The sequence below is a fragment of the Pleurodeles waltl genome, chromosome 9 (assembly GCF_031143425.1).
Source record: "Pleurodeles waltl isolate 20211129_DDA chromosome 9, aPleWal1.hap1.20221129, whole genome shotgun sequence".
NCBI classification, from domain to species: Eukaryota; Metazoa; Chordata; class Amphibia; order Caudata; family Salamandridae; genus Pleurodeles; species Pleurodeles waltl.
The window spans coordinates 66463462-66485156 of NC_090448.1; the positions used below are offsets into that span (position 1 = coordinate 66463462).

Genomic DNA, 21695 nt, shown 5'->3' on the forward strand with positions numbered 1-21695 from the left:
AGGTGCACATCACATCCAAAATCCTAGACCTTTTGCCTTTTCAAAACCAAACCTCACTATAAAACAAGTCACCTACTATCACTGACACCCCACCCCAAAAAACTACCCTCCCCCTTTCTGTATTCCCCTGTAAATGTCTAAATCCTACATAGCCACACTATTAAACTGGCAACGCTTAAATTCCGTAGCCCTTTACCTACATCTACCAACATCTAACTATATAAATGTTTCATTTCATGACTCATCCAGGTGTAGCATTCTTTACACCCTCCTATGTTTCCTGGTTTGCTAATGGCAACAACAATAAACTTAAACTAGAACCAGGCCAACTTGCTGACCAACCACCACTCCGAAAAGTCCTAGCCCCACTTTTCTGACCCACCCCCACCCCCAAACCTATGCACCCTTCTTCACCTGCGAATGTTGAGCATCGTAGCCAGGACCTCCTACAACTGCAACAAGTACAACTGCATGCTGTAATGCGAAAAATGTACCATGCCCCCCCTGGAAAATTGCTACTGAATTATATTTTCATATTTGAGATCCGGGTGTTCCACTCTGCCCATACCTTCATCCCTGCAGAAAAAAACTCATCTCCCGAATAATTTATCTACTGGTCTTGTTAATTGCAGTGGACTTCCTTGCCCACCTCCACTTTCTCCATCCAGATGACATGACAACCAGACCACTGCTGTTTTACCTCCTTCAAATTCCTCTTCATCCCTTTCACCAACATCAAATCTCTGTGTATGACCATGTCATTCTCCCCTAGATGAACAACTAAAACATCAGGGCACCTGTCTGGGCACACTCAGCAAGCTATTCAAACATTGTAACAGCTCCCCCCACCGCATCTACGCTTTACCATGCCATGAGAGCTTTGTCGAAACACAAATTTGTACCTTTGTGTCTCTGCCCACTTAACAAAAGAATGTCCCACAATCCAGACGGCAAACTTGACTGCATCCGGACCTGTGACAGTGCCTGAAAAGATAACATATGTGAGAAATGCAGAGAAAGCTCATTCCAACTATCAGCACTGCCCTCCCCAACCTCACTTAGCGACGAAAAACAGTCAGAAGACCATGTAGCCAATCTCATGATCCTGTTCCTATCCTAACCCCTGGTCAGAGCTTCAGTGGTCACCCCAATTCTAAAGGAGTGAGTGCCATAATCTCCAGCAGATTCCCCCAAGCTCACCAGCTCACCAGGGCCTTGCACAGCAGCTAGAAAGATGTCACCAAAACACAATTTTCTGTGCCTAAAAACCACCCACCAGTGCTGCCATAGATCTCTTTCATCCTTTGTATTTTTGGTTATTTGTAAAAGCACATTCAGACCAGAGGTATTGTAGCGCTAAGCAGGTGAGAAGGCTGAAGCGCAGCAGCCACCTATAATGCGAAGAGTCAAGTCTTTAGATGCTTTCGAAATGGCAGGAGGGATAATATCTCTCTATTTTTTGGAGGGAGCAAGTTTCAGAGCCTGACAGCTGCCACTGGGAAGGCTTTGTCTCCCCAAAGATGTGTTTGCCCCAAAGATGATGACCTCCGTTTTATCCCCGTTCATCTGCAACCAACTATAGTTCATCCAATTGCTGATTTCATTCATGCAGGATTAACATTTGTCTGCCATAATCTGTATACTGTCATGAATATTGACAATAATTTGGATGTCATCAGCATATGAAGACACCAGGAAGTTAAAAGATCGGTGATTTTAGCCAGAGGAGCCATGTACAAATTAAAGAGGGTGGGCCCAAATGACGATCCTAGAGGGACTCCACATGGAAGCTGAAAGGAGGTGAAGCTGTAGTCTCCACAGCTAACTGTCATTGTCCTGTTTTGGAGAAAAGACACCAGGATACTCCTAGCCGGACCGCTCAGTCCTGCCTGATGTAGGCGGTGAAGCAAAATTTGGGGTGAGATAGTATTGAATGGCGCTGACAGGTCCAATGGTATCAGGATGGCACCACCTCCCTGGTCAACCTGTCTCCTAATGGAATCAGTGGTGGCGCTCAGTGTGGATTCCGTGATGTGTTTTTTCAGGAACACATGCTGGGAGACATCCAAACAACCATGATTAAGCAAAATATTGGCCAGCTCTTGGTTGATATGTTTTTCCAGAATCTTTGCAAGCACAGGCAGAAGGGCAACGGGGCGTAAGTTTTTAAGATCATCTGGTTTGCCTCCAGGTTTTTTCTTAATGGGTATAATTATTGTTTCCTTCCAAGTCGATGGAAACACCCCTGAGTCCAGAACCTCTGCAAAAATTGTCTCCAGTGGCACAGCGATAGAGTTGCTTACTAATTGAAGTACTCTTCAGTGAATTCTAGCTAGAAGGGAATTAATTTTGCTGGACCTAGAGGAGCAAATTTTGTAAGAATAGGACCTCCATCAGTTTCATCTTGGGTGCTGGGGCAAAAGGTCCCCTGATCTATGCTTGGGGGAGAAAATTCTGAATTAATTTGTAGGATTTTATCTCGAAAGAACTCACCCACTCTATTGCAGAAAGTTTGTGAGTTGTCTAGTTCCTGAGAGGAAGGGAGCACAGCAAGTGCCTTAACCACTGTAAATAATTCTTTAGGGGTGTTGGAAGCACATCTGATTTTCTGGGAATAAAAACATGATTTGGCGGTTCTAATGGCCCCTTTGTAAGTTTTCCAAAGCTCCCTAAGCTTCTTTATTCCCACGGCCCAGAATCTAATTTCCATTTTCTTTCTTGTTTCCTATATTGCCTTTGAAGGGCCTTGAGATCATCCGTGTACCAGGGGGCTGATGCTTTTTAATCTCACTCAGAGGTGCAATTTCCTCAATGGTTTCCCTTATCCAGGAGTCAAAGTTCTGTTCCCGAGAACCCTGTCCCCCTTCAAACCTCTCCTGACGCCTCAGTAAGGCCAGATGCAAATCTTCCTTTTTGACTCGCCCCAATTACGACTCAAAATATTAGATTTGTTCTTGGGGTGCAGACAACTTCTATGGATAATTCTGAAGGGGATCAGACAATGATCTGACCATTCTAGCTGCTGACAATTGCAGTTCCTGTACGGAGAAAACCCCATCCAGTACATGACCTTCCACATGTGTGCTCAAGGTGACCAATTGACTCCAGCCAAAACAGGACATGAAATCCAGAAGGGAAAGAGTGTCCTTATCCTCTCTATCCTCCAGGTGGAAGTTAAAATCTCTAAGTATCAAACACCGTTTGAGCTAGATGACGGGCTCAGTGATTTGAGACCAGTTCTCTATGAAATTCTTCTTGGGACCTGGTGGGTGGTAGGCCAGGAGTCCTTCCAGCCTTATCAGATTTCCTTGTTTTAGTTTAAAATAGGCTCCTTCGCATATATATGTGGGTTGTACCTAGGGGGTCAAAACTACAACAGAGGCTATCTCTAAATATAGCTGCCAACCCTCCGCCCCCCTTGCATTGTCTATCTAGCCTTTCCACTCCATATACAACGGGAAAGGCAGTGACAAAGTCGGGATCAGAGTCCTCTCTAGCCCAGGTTTTTGTCAGGAAGATAGAGTCAAGCCCAAGATCCAAAATGGTTTCTCGTATCTCGAGACGGTGTTTAATTAAGGAATGGGCGTTTAACAGCCCACATCTAAGGGTGTTCTGTGAGTCTGGCAGTTTTAACTGTGGGGATACTCTCAAGGTAGATTCTTTAGGCCTAAATAGGGGGCACGTGTAGGTCTTTTTCCTGGTGCTCCAGACACAACACCCGCATCTCAAGGACCCACCCCCTAATGGGGGAGGGGAAACACATCCTGTGTCTCACAGGCGATTCTAGGGAGAAATTTCATGAGTTGTTTCCTTGTGTATTGTACCCGGGGGAGGTTTCACCTCCCACTGGCAGCGTCCCTGGACCCTGGGCCCAGTCAGGTGTGGATGGGTACAGACGGGCATGCCTTAGGCGGGCCCGCTGCACGTCCGTGGCCCGACCAGCTTAAATGCCGTCTGTCGGTAAATGAGGAGGTAGGGGGGCGTGTCCCACAACAAAAGAGACTGGTCCGCTGACTCCACCCTCAGTCCCCACCCCACCAGTACACCTAAAATGGCGGCCATAGAAATAGAAGACAGGGCTTTAACTGGCCCATGAGCAAGCACAACAGTAAAACATACAGGTTAAACTTCTATAACGTTCTCTAAAGTTCTTAAGAACTGTAAGCAATGTAATGTATTTTTAAGCAGTGCTAAGAAGGATAAAAATAGTAAATAGTAAAATGCGCGACAGTGTTCTCACCCTCAAACGCAGCAGACAAAGGCCTGGTACAGGTAATTCCCGCAAACTCACAGTCTTCCCCTTTGATCTCTGATAAGTCTTGAGTTGGCGTAAACACAACTCCAAACTCTACCCCAGACTCGCAACATTGCTCCACCGAAGACCATGAACCCCCTCCCTCTCCAACAGTTCCGATACTCAAAAAGCCCCTAAAAACATCCACAAAATCAGTGTGGAAAATAAAATGGTTGCCCCCTCCCCAGTGCAGGTCGCAGGCAGAACCTCCAACACTCTATTGAACAATCACAGTGTTAAAGTCTTCCTCTTCACACCCTATCTGTCCCTCTCCCTGGCCCAGCCTTCCAGCATCCATCTACCCAATTCCCCAGCTGATGAAGCATATTCTCAGAAGACCTTGCCCATAAATGCAATCCCCACCAAATTGCCAGTGAACGAGACTCGTGATAAACCTTTTTCATTGTGCGCCAAAATGAACTGAACTACATCTTCCTTCCTGCTCCAACCTGCCGGTCTCCTCTGCGCACCGCTAAGCAGGAACTCCTTCCATGCCTGTGCATACGAGCACCTAGTGGACTCCGCCAGTGACCTTACCACCAGCTGAAGAATCCTCTGTCTCCTATGCTCCACATGTCTGACAATAGTGACGTATTGCGCCTGTCCACCTCCGGGGCCAGCCCATGGAACGTCTCTCACTATGAACAAGACAAGTGTCCGCATTGTCAATGTCCATACCTGGAACATGTCTTGCGCTGAACGAAATATCATGACTCAACCAACCTATAACAAAACACTCTCAACAGTTTCAGGACTTGTGTATCTCTGGCAGACTGCCTGTTGACCATCTGTACCACTGTCATGTTGTCAATTTATTTTAAACCGGACTTTCTTGGGTGCCAACACAGATTTCCATAGTGTCACTGCTACCACTAGAGGAAATAATTTGAGAAACGCACTGCTCCTGCCTCCATGTTTCTAACTCTCAAGCCACTCCTTGGTGCAACACCAACCCTGCCAGTACAGGCCAAAGCCCGAACCACCTGCTGCATTGTAATAAATCTGGGCATCCCATTCCCACTGCCTCAGGGTCACCAGTGGGATCCCATTGAACTCTAAGAACCATTGCCTCTTTTGTAAATCCTCCCTCGTTCTTGCTGACAACCTCACATGGTGATGTGGTTGAGATTACTGACATGCCAAGCCGCCTACAAAAAAGGTCCTTCCTGCTCTGACCACCCTGCCAGTGAAATTCAGATGCCCCAGCAACACTACACCGTCACCTTTTCCTTCACCAGCATAGACTCCAACAGTAATTGCATAGTCACTTTTTCATCTATAGGGAGCCATGCGTCCATGGCTATGGATTCCAGTTCAATGCCCAAGAAAGAGAGGACCGTGCTAGGTCCAACAGTTTTTTTGAGCCAAAGACACCCCCAGGCCCTACATGAAGTCTTGGAAGATTACCAACTGCTGTTGGCAGTCCACTGAACCGGGTCGACCCACAAAGAAGAAGTCAACCAGGTAATGTGTCACTGCTGTGTACCCAGTGGACCATGTGAATACCCACTGTAGGAAAGAACTGAATCGCTCACCCAAGGTGCAAGATATCGGGCACCCCTTGGGCAATGCCTTGGCCATGTACCATTGACCATTAAACTGAATACCCAGCAAGAAAAATCACCAGGCGCCTCGGCAACAACTGAAAAGCAGATTCTATGTCACTTTTTGCCATGTGAGCACCTCTCCCCACTTGCATGACCAATGCCATTGCCACATCCACCGAGGAGTATGAGACCATTGTTATCTCTTCCACAATGAAGCCATGGATGGGACAGAGCGGGTCAAAAAATTAATTAAAATAAAATAAAATAAAAACTTACCTCGCTCCTCGCCGCGCCGCTCCTCTCCTCCGTCTCGCTGCAGGCAGATACAGGCTCCCAGCCTGCCCTGCGGCCAATCCTGACGCTGCTCAGAGCAGTGTCGGGATTGGCTGGGAGCGCCCTGGCTGGGCACTCTCAGGCAGACTGGGAGCCTCCTGCCCCCCTCCCCCAACCCCCCCGCGAGGGCATAGCCCATTATAGCCCATAAAGAGCCTGGGCTGTTCAACTTTCCCAATCACCCTGGGGGGCTAACCTCTCTCTGGTCGGCTGCCCCCCAAAACGCATTGACACTGTGTTCGGATTGGGACCCTCTAAATTTTACTCTCGCGCAAAGAGGCAGGGGACCGGGAACAGGCCACAAAGCTGCAGCCTCTCAGAAGGCATTCGTGGTTCACGTTTTCCCTCTTCCTTTCTCGCCTCCTCTTTTCCTCCGCTGCATCCTCCGTTCTTCCTTCTTTTCTCGCCTCCTTTCATCTCCTCAACTCTTCCTTCGTTGTTTCATCGTTTTCCCCTACCTTCTCTCCTTCCTGTGCAACTTGCTTCCTCCACTGCTTCTTTTCCTCTGACCTTTCCTTTCCTTCACCATCCCTCGCCATCACTTACATCCTTCCTCTCTTCCCTCTCTGCTTGTTCTCTTCCTCTCTCCATTGCATCACGTTTTCTTCTTCTCTTCTGCGTTCTCTACATCATTACTCCCCGTCTTCTCTCCTTCCACTATCCCCCATTTATTTCGGTCCTTCCCCCTTATTCCACCTTTCCACGGTCCTTTACCATTTGTTTCTCTCTTATATCCTGGGATGGGGAGATAATGAAAACCGAAGAAGAAATATAGGTAGACATTTTAATCAACTTGTTAAATACCTTGCAAGTATCTTAGTAGGATAACTGTCTTCCTTTTTAAATCATTGGTAGTATAAAGCATGTTTTCTTACCTTGCAGGCAGGGATCCAAGATTAGGCCACTCCACACTCGAGCCTAATACCAAGGAAGTGCACACTTGTCACGAAACACATAATGTACTTTTGGAAATATCAATTTCAGTAAAAGTGATTAGTTTAAGAGGTTCAAAGGTTCCACAAACTAATTAAGCGGACTTTGCCTCTTAATTATACTCTGTCAAGAGACAGACATGATTGTTTATCCAACTGCTGAGGTGAGACTGTCCCACCCCAAGGAAACACTAATATAATACAGTTGGTACAAGACAAACATTGAGCTACTGAAGTCATCAGAACTAGTACGACATCTTCAAAACTGCTGCAATATGTTGGTGATGGGAAGAGTACAATAAGCGGCGGTGGCACACATCTGCAAGTGCCAAAGATCACAAGGTGGAACATGTCTTTGTGTGCCTGAGCTATGATACAACATCAGGGGACTGCAGAACAATGCAACCGTTCATAAAAAAAGTTATTTACTTGCAAACCGTTTAAAATAATAAAAAAAAAACACATTATTGGGTGAATAAATATCTCCTGAATTTCTGTTTTTTTATGTGAACCCTTCATCCATTTGGGTGGACATTCGGTTGTGGGCTTATGTGAAAACCCAACAGGGTTGCCTAAAATCATTGTGTTTTTTGTATCTCTCACAATGTGTGGTGATGCCACCTTTCACAAGTCTTGGTTTCAGTCTAGGGACACACCAAAGAGTGATGTGACATTAGAAGAACCCTATACTGATTGATGGGAGAGGGTGACTTAAATATGACTCCCTCAAAGACTTTTATGCCAAGTTGCATTGTACTGGGCTGGGATGCACCCAAAATCGGGTGATTACAGGTTAAATCCGTTTGAATGGGCTTAGTACCATGTGGTAGTCGTAAAACCAAATGTAATTCCCAATTCCATACAGTTTAACGTGTATGTTTACCACCTTCACAGAGCAGGTATTAAATGTATGCAAGGACCTCTGTGATGAATGGGAATGTGAGTGGATGATAGTACAGTAGGGAAGGGGGTGGTGTTTTCTGGTAGGGGGCGCACAGTGTGCAAGGGGTACTTTGGTTATACTTGGAGATTAGAAGTCCTCTACAATGCACCCAGGGGTACAAAGAAACATGTGCAGTGGTGTCAGTTACATCAGGGTACTTTAGCTATACATGAAGATTAGAAGAGCTGTACATTGCACCCAGAGGTACGTAGGAACATTTGCTGTGGCGTCGGTTACATCAGGGTAGTTTAGTTACACATAAAGGTTAGAAGTGTTCTACATTGCACCCAGTGGAACAAAGAATATTTGCACTGAGGTCGGTTAAAACAGGGTGCTCAAGGATATACATGTGTTTAGAAATGCCTTGCATTGCACCCAGTAGAACATAAGAACATTTGCATTGAGGTCAGTTACATCAGGGTAGTTTGGTTATACTTGAAGATTAGAAGTGGTACATAGAACTTTTGCAGGCGGTCAGTTACATCAGAGTACTTTGGTCATACATTACATTTAGAAGTGCTGTGCATTGCACCCAGTGGGTCATAGGAACATTTGCAGTGTGGTTGGTTACATCAGGGTACTTAGGTTATGCATGATGATTACAGGTGCTCCACATTGCACCCAGGGATACATAGGAACATTTGAAGTGGGATCAGTGACACCAGGGTACTTTGGTTACACATGAAGTTTTGAAGTGTTGTACATTGCGAATCTATATGTACAACAACTAATAAAATATAAACATTAAACAAAAATAAATATTTATATATAAATAATGCATTCAAAATAACTATAGAAAATAGAATTATGTATGTATATTTTTAAAATAAACGCTAATTAGCGTCCACCATAAAAGGCAATAACTGAACAAAAAGTCAAACTAAACAAACTCTAACCGATAAAACAACCATAAAGCAAATTAAACAATAAAACTATATAATCAATTAAACTAACAATATAAATGAACACAAAATGTGTTTACTTACCACACCAAATCTAAGCAAGGTGCAAGACAACAATAGTCTGCCAGATTTGCATAGAAAATCAGAAAACAAAATTGGAAGAATACATAAAATTACATTCTAAAATTAGTAAAACATTTAATTTAACAAACTTACCTGAACTAAAAATGTTAAATTATAAATAAGCAAACTGTCTATTTTTTATGTTATGAACTTTAGAAACTACAGAAAAATGTCTACACCATTGACAAACTATAAACCCACCAAGAAACTCCAGCAACCCCCTGGAAAAGGGTATATAAAATGTAGTCAATTTAAAACATTTCTGAATATCAAGTCAGCATCAAACAACAAAAATAAAACTAAAATCCCTCAGCCCTTCATGGCTACCAACAAACAGCAGTTTAAAACAAAACTAAAACAACATTTTTCCCCAACAGAAAGGAAGCCACCTGAACCACATCATATAACACTCCCAATGGAAAACAGAAAAAAGGACTGCAATTACTATCAATAACAAATATGCATCTATAAAATAGAAAGCAATTGCCATAGTTGTGTATGTACATTATAAATGTAAAGTAAAATTATTATATTTAATCAGTTATATTTTTATACTAGTGTCCGACATAATGACAGAAAGAACAAAATATACTGCGTCTCAGAATGGGAAACAATTACTCTCTCACATGGGCTACACTTAAAGCCAAGAAAGAAAAAGCAGCCACAATGTTAATTGAAATATGCAAAATATTACTCTAATGCTTGTTATGTGAGGGCTACTACAAAAGACTGTGTTGTTATTAATGTGAGGGAACACAACCAACCCCCAAATGTCAATTAAATTAAGGCTTGTACTACAATATTTAAGAGAGGCAAGCACTAGTTCCCAAGAGCCCACTACTAAAATACTAAAAGATATACTCCCTAAAGTACCTGGACACATCACAGGCCAGATTAGAGCAATACCCACTTTGAAACGGTTAATAGGACAAACTAAAAAAACACCAGTGATGCTCCTCCTGCCCCATAGAAGATACCAAGATGTTAAAATTTCTAAACACTTAACCACCACACATAATGAAGAACCATTTCTGCTACATGGCAACCTTCACAATGAGAAATGCATTATTATATTTGTTACTGCAGATGACCTATTAAACCTAAGCCAGTAACAAATATGAATGATAGATGGGACAATCAAAATGTGCCAAAGCCATTCACTAAGATATACACTATACATGGTTGATAAACGACACAAGAGTATACTGCTTAGAATCAATAGCTAAACCCTATTATAAAAAAATCCACACACTAACCAAAAACCCTTAACAAAGGAACACACCAGCATAAGTAAACATTTTAAACTAAATATTAAACAAATTATTTTCATACCTTGTCAAAACAACATATAAGTAAAATAGCAAAAAATACTGATACATGAAAATAATGTTTGTTGATTATTTAAAACCAAGCAAATCACCAACCACAAAGCTCAAAATTACAAATACAATCAAATGGAACCAAGTGAGTTTAACACATAAAATACAAAATAACACCTAATAGTGACACCAAATACGTATACATAATAAACTGTAACAATACCCACCCAAAAACAATTACATAAATAAAATGTACTATTCTGTAGCTGTAGATCTGCATCCATATCCATGTTGTAACAATACAATCCACTAAAACTGTAAAAAATAAATCCAATAGAGCCCAAACAAATTGAAAAAATAAAACAGGTCCATTTCAAATCCAACAAAGTAATCCAATGTCATGAGGAACCATACAAATCCGAAAAAAATAAGAATTACTCCAGGAAACCCCAAAAATCAAAGTCAATAAAAATTAAAAATAATGGTTTACTAGAAACCAAAAAACGTCCTTTAAAAAAATGCAAAATTCAAACATCCATACAATAACTTCGGATTAAACCTGTTAAAAAACATACAAAACTCACCCACAGAAAATACTATCTGCAACCATAGTATAAGCATAACATTAAAACTATGCAAAACAAATAACATAACAATATATAAAATAATGAAACAGTACTACAAACTCTAACGTGGCCTAACACAGAACACTATTAAACAAAACAACATGTTTGTAAGCAGTTAAGTATATGGTGACTGTAAGCTAAGGTGGGATGGGGTAACAGAGCAGATGCTTGAGACATGGTTCGGATCAATTGATCTGAGGTAGGAAGGGCAGCACGATGCATGGCTGTTAATGGTAATCTGGACATTTTGGCCTAGATTAACTATGAAGTAACGCAACGCAAAGCAGCAACTAAGGTTGCTGCACTGCAGTGTGTGAAAGAGAGAGCAGAATAGGGGCACATCTACTACGATGTGGTGCTGTTTAACTCTCTCCCTTCGCTGGCACACTTTTTGTTGCCATGCACCAAAGCAGACTCCCTTGTCCCAAAGTGCAAGGAGTGTGTGTTCTTTAAAGCAAATGTTTAGTACTGGAAAGTGTCCTTCACAGTAAAACTATACTTTAAGGCTTTTTCTACTTTGTATGTGTGCTGTACAATGCAGCATATATGCAAAGGAGGAAAATAGTGGAGAAATGAAAACATATTTCGTTGTTGCGTCAACCTTGAGGAGGCTTAGGATATTGGTGGCAAAACCCTGTATACAATTCTTTGTAGTTAGAGATTTGTGTCAAAGTGATCAGTGGTTTCATGAGAACGTCGATACACCATCCATGGAACGCCCCCTTGACGCAAAGTAACGCAAAGCAACGCATTGCACAACTTTTCATTGCTTTGGTATACTGTCCAACGCACATCCAAGTTTGCTTTGGATAGTATATCCCACCTTTTCACTTTGCATTGGGTTTATGTTAGAAAAGTAACACAAACACGACACAAATCACTAGTAACAACTTTTATAATTATTTTAATAACAAGGATACCAGCTTTTTACATTTATTGTATACGTTTAATGAGCATTTATGTCTTTTGATGGTAGTCTTTCAGTTCAATTTATCCTTTCGTGCAGCCCTATTTGCTAGTTCCTGTCACAAAACCTTAAATGAATGCCACTGCTTCTTGGAGGGTCTGTTTCATAAAAGGGAGCCAGGAGTTTAATTGTGGGCAGCTGCTGGCTTCAGCCTCCCCTCATTTCTTTTCCCATAGGTTTGACGTTCGCCATGTGATCTCTGTGAGTAACATCGGTTCTCTGAAGGCTGGGTGAGGAGCCTGTCATGATGATTGACAGGTCACGTGCACCTGCCTGATAGTGGCAATTCAGGAGCGACACATGACGCCCGCAACTGGTGATGGATGACTGCTCGCACATAGTCATCTGCCGACTTACCTGCTTTAAAATGGACAGGTTTCAACATATAACTTTTCCCTGACGTATAGCAGGATACAAGCAGCCATCGTTAAAATGTACCTCTGGCAACATAACAAACATGGTTACACCTATATCCAGGGGCACTGGGAGAATATGATTGGGTGAATTTTCTGCACATGTGACTTACTCCAACATCTGCTGTATAAATTGCAGATTTTAATTAAAAACGGTTTGTGGTTCTAACTGTTCTAAAATTAGTGAAATCGCTGCACAAGGGTGTGATGCCAGGTCTGACACCCTGGGGCATATTTAAGATTGCCTAGCGCCACTTTAGTGCCAAGATAGCATCATTTTTTTGACGCTAAGGCTGTGCTAAAGTGGCTTTTTCCCTGCGCCATATTTACAAAGTGGCACAATGCATGCATTGCGCCACTTTGTAAACCCTTGCACCACATTATGCCTGCACCAGGCATAATGTATGCAAGAGGGGCGTTCTGCCGTTAGGACTCCCACAATAATGGTGCAGTAAAATTTAACAGATTTTACTGCTCCATTTTTGGCATCATTTTTAAAGCCTGCTCAAAGTGGGCGTTAAAATGACTCTCCCATAGAAACCTATGGGCCTCCTTGCACTTTGCGACACTAGCGTCAATATTTTTGAAGCTGGTGTAGCAAAGCGTCAACAATTTTGACACTATTGTGGAAACGACTGCCATGGTGCTCCGTATTATAAATTGATGCCGGTTAGGTGCCAGTAAGGGGGGGCGCAGAAAAAGTGCTGCATCAGCTCTGATGCTCCACTTTCTCTTAAATATGGGCCCTTGTACATGTAGAGAGTTAGATGAGATGTGTGTACCCAGAGTAGTGTATCAAAAGTGTCAGAGCAGTTTTGACACAGCATAAAGTTGAGAAAATGACTGTAATAAAATTCCCTCCAGAAAGTCATTCTCTGCTATTTGGATATTTTGACATTTAACTACAGAGATGTTAGAAGAAGTTTGTGAAAGTTCTTACTATGTCCTTGGCATGAGACACAAGAGTATGAGCATCATCATATGAAGCAGGCACTGCCATCTTAGATTCTTCCTACCCTAGTTTTGCAGCAAGAAGGCGGCCAGCATTTCCCCTCTGTTCATAGTGACACCATCAATGCTGTTGATGATGTAGGGTATTGAGGTTAAATTTTTTGTGCTGTAGGTTGTATCTCAGTTGTGGAGGTGGGTGTGTGTTTTATGCAATTCCTATACCTCTATTGTCTTTTTCAAAAGACCAACTGAGGCTGGCTTGTTTGGTGTCTATTGGAGGCTAAGTTACACATCAAGTGATCTTAGTGTGATTTTACCCACTACCTAGAGTACCTGTGGTGATGTCACTGTGTCTTTGTTGGTTTCTAGGTATGTACAGTGGTGATTTCTCAAACGTGTTTTTTCGGATGTTGATTTGCAGTTGGATAAAGTTATTCTCTACTTTTTGGATACTGATACTCTCTGTCCTTGGTCTGGTGTAGTCAGGTTGGATAGTGGTTTGATATCCCTCCCTCTTGTTGTTGTGTAGCCATTTTAGTTATAGCTCCATGCACGTTACTTTGACACACTAGGCCGCTGTGCACTTTAACCTAGATATATTTTATTCGGTTTTGCATTGCTATTATTACAAGAACCATTTTTATGGTCTTTGTTTTATTTTCATCTATCTAACTGTTTTTGCCTAGCCAAGCACTCTGTTCTCAAACAAGACATTCTTGATCACTCTGTGCTTCATTCAAGGCTACAGTTCGGTATATTGCCGGTGAACGTGGTAGAAGTTTAGTCTCCAACATTCATAGAAAATACACATCCTTACAAAGGGACATTTCCTCGGAACATCAGCCGTGTTGTTATATAAACACTTCCTTGTCCCTTACACGTTAGAGGGAGATTCCACCCAGGGAACCACGACTGTATGCTGATTGCTGAATGCTTTGCTACAGATGCTAACGCAGACCACGGGCCTTTGCTCAGGTATGGGGGTTGATGTCTTCCCGGGGAACCTGAAAGGCAGAATTGGAGCTTAACATGCTGTGCTCAAATTATAACTTAGATAGGAAATAGTCCATCGATCATAGTGACAATATGATAGCATTGATTTTATGCTTCACTCTTCTCATCACCATTTTAATACTGTCATGTTGTGTCGTCCTGGTTATTGCAGCCCACGCTTTGCTATCTAAGATGCAGTTGTTTTATTAAACTCATTATTAAAACATATACTGCCTCTGTTTGTCGATTATTAATGAGACTACAATGTAAATGAGAGAACCGGATGCGACCTGAGTGACCACGACTTCCCTGAGAAGCCTAGTATGTCATGCGTTCGGCTGCCCAATCATCACTATCCTCTCGTACAGATGAGGCACTGCTAGTTAGCCGGAGCAAAACCCGGATTTAGAGCGACAGGTGTCACCCGCAGTGGGTTGGACTCAGTCTCCCACACCGTGTACGATTCTGCTGCTCAAAATCCAGTAGTCTCATTAGAATGATGAGAGCCTACGCGACATGGCACCGCCAACATTTGGTCAGGCTCTAATTTTCGGGTCCTCCGGAGTATCTCTGTCTCGTTATATATAATGACACCTCAATACCATATGCGGAGACGTCCATGGTACTGAGGACTTCCACCACTGCTGCATAGGCTATCCTACTGCACCTGGAGGCTGTTCAAGCTTGAACTATAAAAGGAAAGCCCTATTTGGTGTGCCTTCTCTGAACTCATAGTGTAATTACAATGGCGAATCCACAGCAGGTACAAATAGCGGTTAATATGAGACAACCTCTAACTGCAGATTTATTAACGAATGGCCTAACGGCCCAGGGGGTCCAGTCACGTTTGTGGTGGATGCCCATGCAACTTATAGAACAGAACTTTTCTATTCTTGGGTCACATTTCCAGCAGTTGATGGGAACACAAATACATTTCACCAATATACACCTGCAAATGCGCCTGGACAATACAGAGCATACGCATATTTAGAAATTCCTCTATCTTATCAAAAACATAATAATTGGCTTGATGGCGCCCTACCCCACACAATATTACCAGTAAGGTTAGGTCTGCTAAGTAATGACGGTCCTACGTGGCCTTTATTGGCCACTTATACACCACATCCTGCGGTTGCAAATTTAGCGGTAGCTGAGGTTCGTCGTATAACAAACTAATAGCGATATATAGACGATTAGTATAATTTGCGATACAAACACTTAATACAAACCCAGCATGTGCTGCTGCAGCACATCCACATGCAGGAACGGCAGGTATAAATCCTGCGACTGTACATTCGATTATGGGTAAAGTACCCGCCAAACGAGAGGAAACTCCGTTTTGGTTAGCACAAAAAAATTAATGCGCTGGAGGCAGTATTTCCCCATACAGGACCTCAGGATAAACGTAGAATATTAACAATGTGCTTGCCCTTTGGGGTGGTCCCTACAATAGATAACTGTAATACCTGGGGCATGGTGTTTGCCACGCTCTATACAACCGCACATGGAACACCGACACTTGCCAATTTACCGGAGGTGTTGAAACAAATTCAAGATGAATATGGGGCAGCCCCGGCCCTAGATTTGGGGATGCAATTGATGGGAAATTTTGCCACAGTATCCTCAATCATTTTAAGTAATCTTAAAGGGGAAGCAGTGGCGCTTGCAGTACGCATGCGGCTCAGTGACGTTCCACAACAGGATCAGGAACGAGAGCGGCCTAAAATAATAGCAGAGGCCTATTCCAGTATTGGTCGAGATAGTTTAGGGGCCAGACCACAAAAACCACAATTTCAGGGTAAATCAAATTAAGATTCCCCTAAGCAAGCACCTGAGGGTAATAAGAAACTCTGGGATAAAAAGCAACAAACTCCTAAAAAGAGAGAGGGGAGAATCTCCGTGTATGGAGACCCAGCAGAATAGGTATAATCTCAGCAATAGAGATAACATAAAAATGCCTGATAGATATCAATATACTGATACACGCCAATCTCGTTCCTTTCAGGACTCATCGGAAAAACGAAATCAGAGCGAAGGACAGAGTACGCGAAACCGAGACAGGAATCACAACACTGTTCGGAGGTATCCAGCTAGACACAGTCCTAAAGACTGGTTTGGATATAAGAAAGAAGTCTTTTTATAAACCTTGTATCATGAACCCAACAGATGAAAATGAACTCTCGATCTCTAGGGTGTGTCAGGCATCAGGAGTCTGTTAGTTGATGGCCATCCACAATGTCTTTAAGAATGACACTGTCTCTCGTATTGCCTCAATCAGTGGGCCATCCTATTTGCAACTGAGTTAAGTGATTCTTTCAAATCACTTCTGATGAGCATCTTCGGTTGACTGACCACCATAAAGATTTGAGAGATGGTTCCTCATCCTACTGCTACTCACCATTCTTCCCACACAATTTCTCTTCAGTATCCACGATTACGCTGGAAAAGTTTGTTTCTTCAATCAGTGCAATGTCTGGCTTCCTGGTAGCCAGGTATGATAGTAAATTTTTATGCTTAATATAGTGTGTTATCCCATTGATGGTGATAGGTAATAAGATAATTGGTTTCCTTCTGTAGGTCATCTTTCAAGGTATTGTGTCTGGGTCAAAGGTGACCCATGAAGGTAGTGAGGGAGGAGTGGGAGACTGACTAGTGTACTGCTACTTCGATGGGAGAATCAAAGCTGTCAGTGCTGGATGTCATCTAAGGAGGGTAGGTGGAAGTGGGAGGAACAGGGGTGACCAAGGAATATGCAGAATCTATCAGCGTGCCATGTAAGAGCATTTGCCTCTCTACTGGGTTAATGTCAAATATTTGTGGGGCAGATAAGTTATGAAGTATGCCCCCCTGAGTATCTAATGCAAGGAAAACAGTGTTAATCAATATGGGAAACTTTCTACAATCATTTTCTATGCTGCCAGGCCTGGAGAGAATCTCCTCATCTGATATTTATTTGGTAGCATTCAGTAGGGGAAACTGGAGATATCAATGAATGCATGAATCTGGTACTGTCCCGTAGTGAGATCAAAGCCAGAATACTATCTCACGAGGCAGATCTTGAAGCATTGGGCATTGGGCACTCCTCCAGTCATTCAATATTCAGAAGTATTCTGTCAGTTGGCCCTGAATGGATAGTAATCAATGCAACAAGGTCAAAGAAATGCTTCAGATTATAAGACTCCACACTCTTGAATGCCAAAGGCCCTGAATTCATTGGTAATCCTTTCCAAGGGATGTCAATATTGAGATGCGTTGTGAACACAGAGTTTACCAATAACACTAGTCTGTCACAACCTAACAATGATCAACTACGCTAGTAAAGAAGGTCTTTCATGTATTGATGACCGAAACCAAAATATGGTCTCAATCTTAACTATGGCATCCTGGAATGTCAGAAGCCTGAACAAACTAATCAAAAGACCATACTTATTGAAAGAATTTAAAAAAACAAGATAGTCTGCCTTCAAGAAACATGGCAGCAATCGGCGTGCCCATTGCAAATTCATCACGAATATTATGTCCCAGCCCAACCATTGGAAAAAGGGGGTCACCTCTCAAGTGGAGTGGCAATATGAGCTTGGCAGTAGAAGTTACTGTACTCCAACGAGTAGCAGTGGACCTTCTTATTATCAAACTATGTACACCCACCTCTGGTCCGTCTGGTACAATCAACAATATTCATCCTAAATGTTTATATAGGTCTGCGCCCTATAAAGAAAAAAGCTAACCTAAAAACTCTAGTGGAAGCAGTACAAATAACTTTCTGACCAATCCTCGTGCACTGTGGCTCCTCATGGGTGACTAACTCAAACTTGCTGGTGCAAACATTCAAACCCCATGGCAGCAAGTAAAGAACTTAGAGATGGGAATTTCCCCTATCTTAATGAATAATTGTAGCAAAGGGCATGAAGATTGCTTTCTGGCCAGTACACTGATTAATCTAGTATTTTGCACAATGAATGGTGGGTTTACAGCTGATCAGCCCATTTCATACTCGTATTTTAGGATATAAAGGCTCAATATTAAATTACATTTGGATCTCAGCTGCCCATTTTCAAAGGATAAAAAATGTTCACATTATGTGTACATGTAACAGTGACCATGCAATGCTTTGGTGCCAACTATCGGTGAGTTTGAGCTTGATGGATTCCATCTAGCAATTGAGATCAACTGGAAATCATTCCATTAAGAAAATTAGATAGAGACTTGAGCCTGGGGAAGCAGATGTTCTCAACGTGACAAATTTCTTAGTCAGTTTGCAAACAGAAATCAGAATCCCAAAGGTAACCTGGCCTATTGAAGTGGTGACAGTGGAAGTAAAACAGGAACCACGGTGAGCGTTAAATCTTCTTTATTTAGGTACGCCAGTACAGTGAGGGAACAGGTCTGCTCAGCAGTGCGTCCAGGCTCAACTGACTGAAAGGAACTCCAGCGTCATAGACATTGGAATTCCCTCGTGTCCCCAGCCATACATTCCACTAAGGAATGTACGTGCGCACACAACACATCCCCCTCCCTTATTTAAAAAATAAATAAAACAAATAAAAACAAGAGAAACAAACAATAATAAATAATAAAATACAATGATGGAGGAATTTCCCATCAAGTATCCGTGGTATCTGCTACAATAACAGCTATATGCCCCAACACATTATCCTTCAACCAACCCGGACGTGTCACTCTCCTTTTCTCCACATGCACTGCACCTTCCACATCAAGGTCAGATTCACTACTTTTGCACGCTTCACTACTTTCACACTCATTAATCATCTCCTCTCTTTCACTGATGGAACCATGTTGAGCTGAGGAAGGGGAGCTGTCTTCTTCCCTTGATGCTCTCAAACCCTTCAACTCATCCTCTAACCAATCAGACCCTCCTTCCTCATTCTTCGTTCCGTCAACCTCACGCATAGTATTTTGCTTATTGTTAAGTAAAGCAACACGTTTGAGATTCCAAACCCTACCATCACTCAGTCTGACAGCATTATGTAACACTTCCATCACCTGTTCTGGTTCAAAATATTGGCTCTCACTTTTCTTAACTTTATAAGGTTTCTTAACCCGTACCTAATCACCCACAAAAACCTTGACCGGTTTTACATGATGAGATTGGTCATAATACGACTTGTTCTTTTCTTGCGATTAGTCCAAGTTATCTCTCGCCAATTCCTCTGACCAGTGTTCCACACCAGCATCACATAACCACGCAGGGTTATGCTTACCCCTAGGATTCCTCCCCTCATAATAACAAAAGGACTCAACCCTGTAGTTACATTCTCAGTGATTCTGTAAGCCCACACTGCCTTGAACACAGCAGTGTGCCAATCACATTTCCCCGTAGAGCTTTGATTAACGCTTTTGATGACCCTATTAAATCTCTCAACAGTACCATTACCACTAGGATTGTACAAAGACGTAGTTTTGTGTTTGATTCCCACTCTCTCAAAATACATCCTTGCTGCATCAGAAATGAATTGCACACCATTGTCACTCAACAATTTCGCAGGAATACCTTCTGATAGAAATACCTTGTCCATAAACTCCAGCACAGTAGCAGTGTCCGCTCTCCCTATTATACCAATTTCTGGCCATTTAGAAAATAAATAAATAAGAACAACCACATATTCCTGATCATCTCCCACTGGACTGAACATATCTACAGCAACACATTCCCAAGGCTGCCTGGGAAAGAATGCCTGATCCATAGGTGGTCTCAAGGTACACAAACTTTTGTCTGCCGAGGAACATACTTTACAAGATCTTACAAGCCTTTCCACTGCTTTGTCCACTCCCGGCCACCAAAATAGATCTTTAACCACTGATTTTGTCCGAACAATGCCAAAATGGCCTTCGTGGCACAAATCCAAAACAACATTTCTCATACCACATGGTGGAATGATTTTGTCCCCTCTCAGAATGATACTTTCTCCTACAGCAAGTTCATGCCTAACCTCCCAGAAGTACTTACTCTGCTCAGTGAGCTGGCCTTTCCTAGGCCAACCTTCTAAAATGAACTTCAACACCAATTGCAAAATGGGATCCTCTTCCATCTCTTTACCCCAAGAGTCCTTATCAAGTGCAGAACTACTGGCATTATGTACTAGAGCAACACTATAATCACCCCAAGGATCATCAACACAACCTTCCAACGGACTCAGCAACCTTGACAAACAATCCGCCATAAAATGATTTCTCCCGGGAACGTACACAATGCGGTATATGAAATCTTTCATACGCATGGACAACCTCAATATTCTTGCAGATGCCAACACACTACCTTTCGATGTGAGTAACTTAATTAAGGGTTTGTGATTGCATTGAATAGTGATGTTCTTACCCCATATAAATGCACGGAAGTGTTCCAAAGCCAAGGCGCACGCTAAGGCCTCCTTCTCAATAACCGAGTACTTCTCCTTGGAAGGTGATAACGACCTGGAAGCAAACAATATTATCCTCTCTCTCCCATCTCTATCTCTCTGAGATAAAACATCACCTAGCCCCTTATTGCTAGCATCTGCAGTCACCAAGGTATCCAATTCAGGGTCAAAACTCTCTAAATTTGCTACCTTGCTCAAATCCGCATTTATGCTTTCAAATTCACTTTCACATACTTCATTCCATGCAATCGGGAATTTTTCTTAAGAAGAAGTCTCAAGTTATAAACCTTCCCTGCAAAATTTGGAACAAATTTCACACAGAATTCTGCCATACCCAAAAATTACCTTACTTCTTCCTTTGTAGTGGGTGTCGCTGCATTAACAATGGCATCAACCAATGACGCCTTCGGTTTCACTCCTTCGCCACTGATAATTCCACACTTCTCTTGGCAAACTTACCCTTGCTCAATTCTAAGGTCAAACCCTTCCTCTCCAACACCCCCAACACATGTCTCAATCTCTCATCGTGCACACTCCGATCACATCCAAATACCAAAATATCGTCCTGGAAACACATCACTCCCAATGACTTCCCGAACAACTTATACATTAATCTTTGAAAAACTGCAGCCGCAGACGCTAGTCCGAATTGCATCCTCTTGTACTGGAAACATCCGAAGGCTGTCAGTTTTCTCGATTGAGTTGTCAGGGGAATCTGATGATAAGCAGCAGATAAGTCAATCGTGGAAAACCAACAGGCACTTTTAAGATTGGAGACCATTTCGGTGATTTTCGGTAGTGGAAAGCGGTCAATCACAATATTTTCATTCAAATATCTTAAATCAACGCATAAGCACATTTTTCCATTGCTGCGTCGAGCAATTACCACTGGTGAAATCCATTCTGCACTTTCTATTGGTTCAATAACGTCCATCCGTATCAGTTTTTCCAATTCTTTTGAAACATCATCCCTTA

The 21695-nt window shown here is 42.5% G+C and overlaps 1 long non-coding RNA gene across 5 annotated transcripts in view; it reads right to left on the minus strand.

The window, feature by feature from the left end:
* LOC138258577 (uncharacterized) overlaps positions 1-6155 on the minus strand; it is a 150910-nt gene extending 144755 nt beyond the window's left edge. For 4 of the 5 annotated variants that reach the window (XR_011198430.1, XR_011198431.1, XR_011198433.1 and 1 more), the window contains exon 1: positions 6118-6155. This is a non-coding gene — a long non-coding RNA (uncharacterized lncRNA). The remainder of the gene's footprint in view (positions 1-6117) is intronic. The other variant, XR_011198432.1, reaches the window with a different exon arrangement.
* Between the last annotated feature and the right edge of the window lie 15540 nt (positions 6156-21695).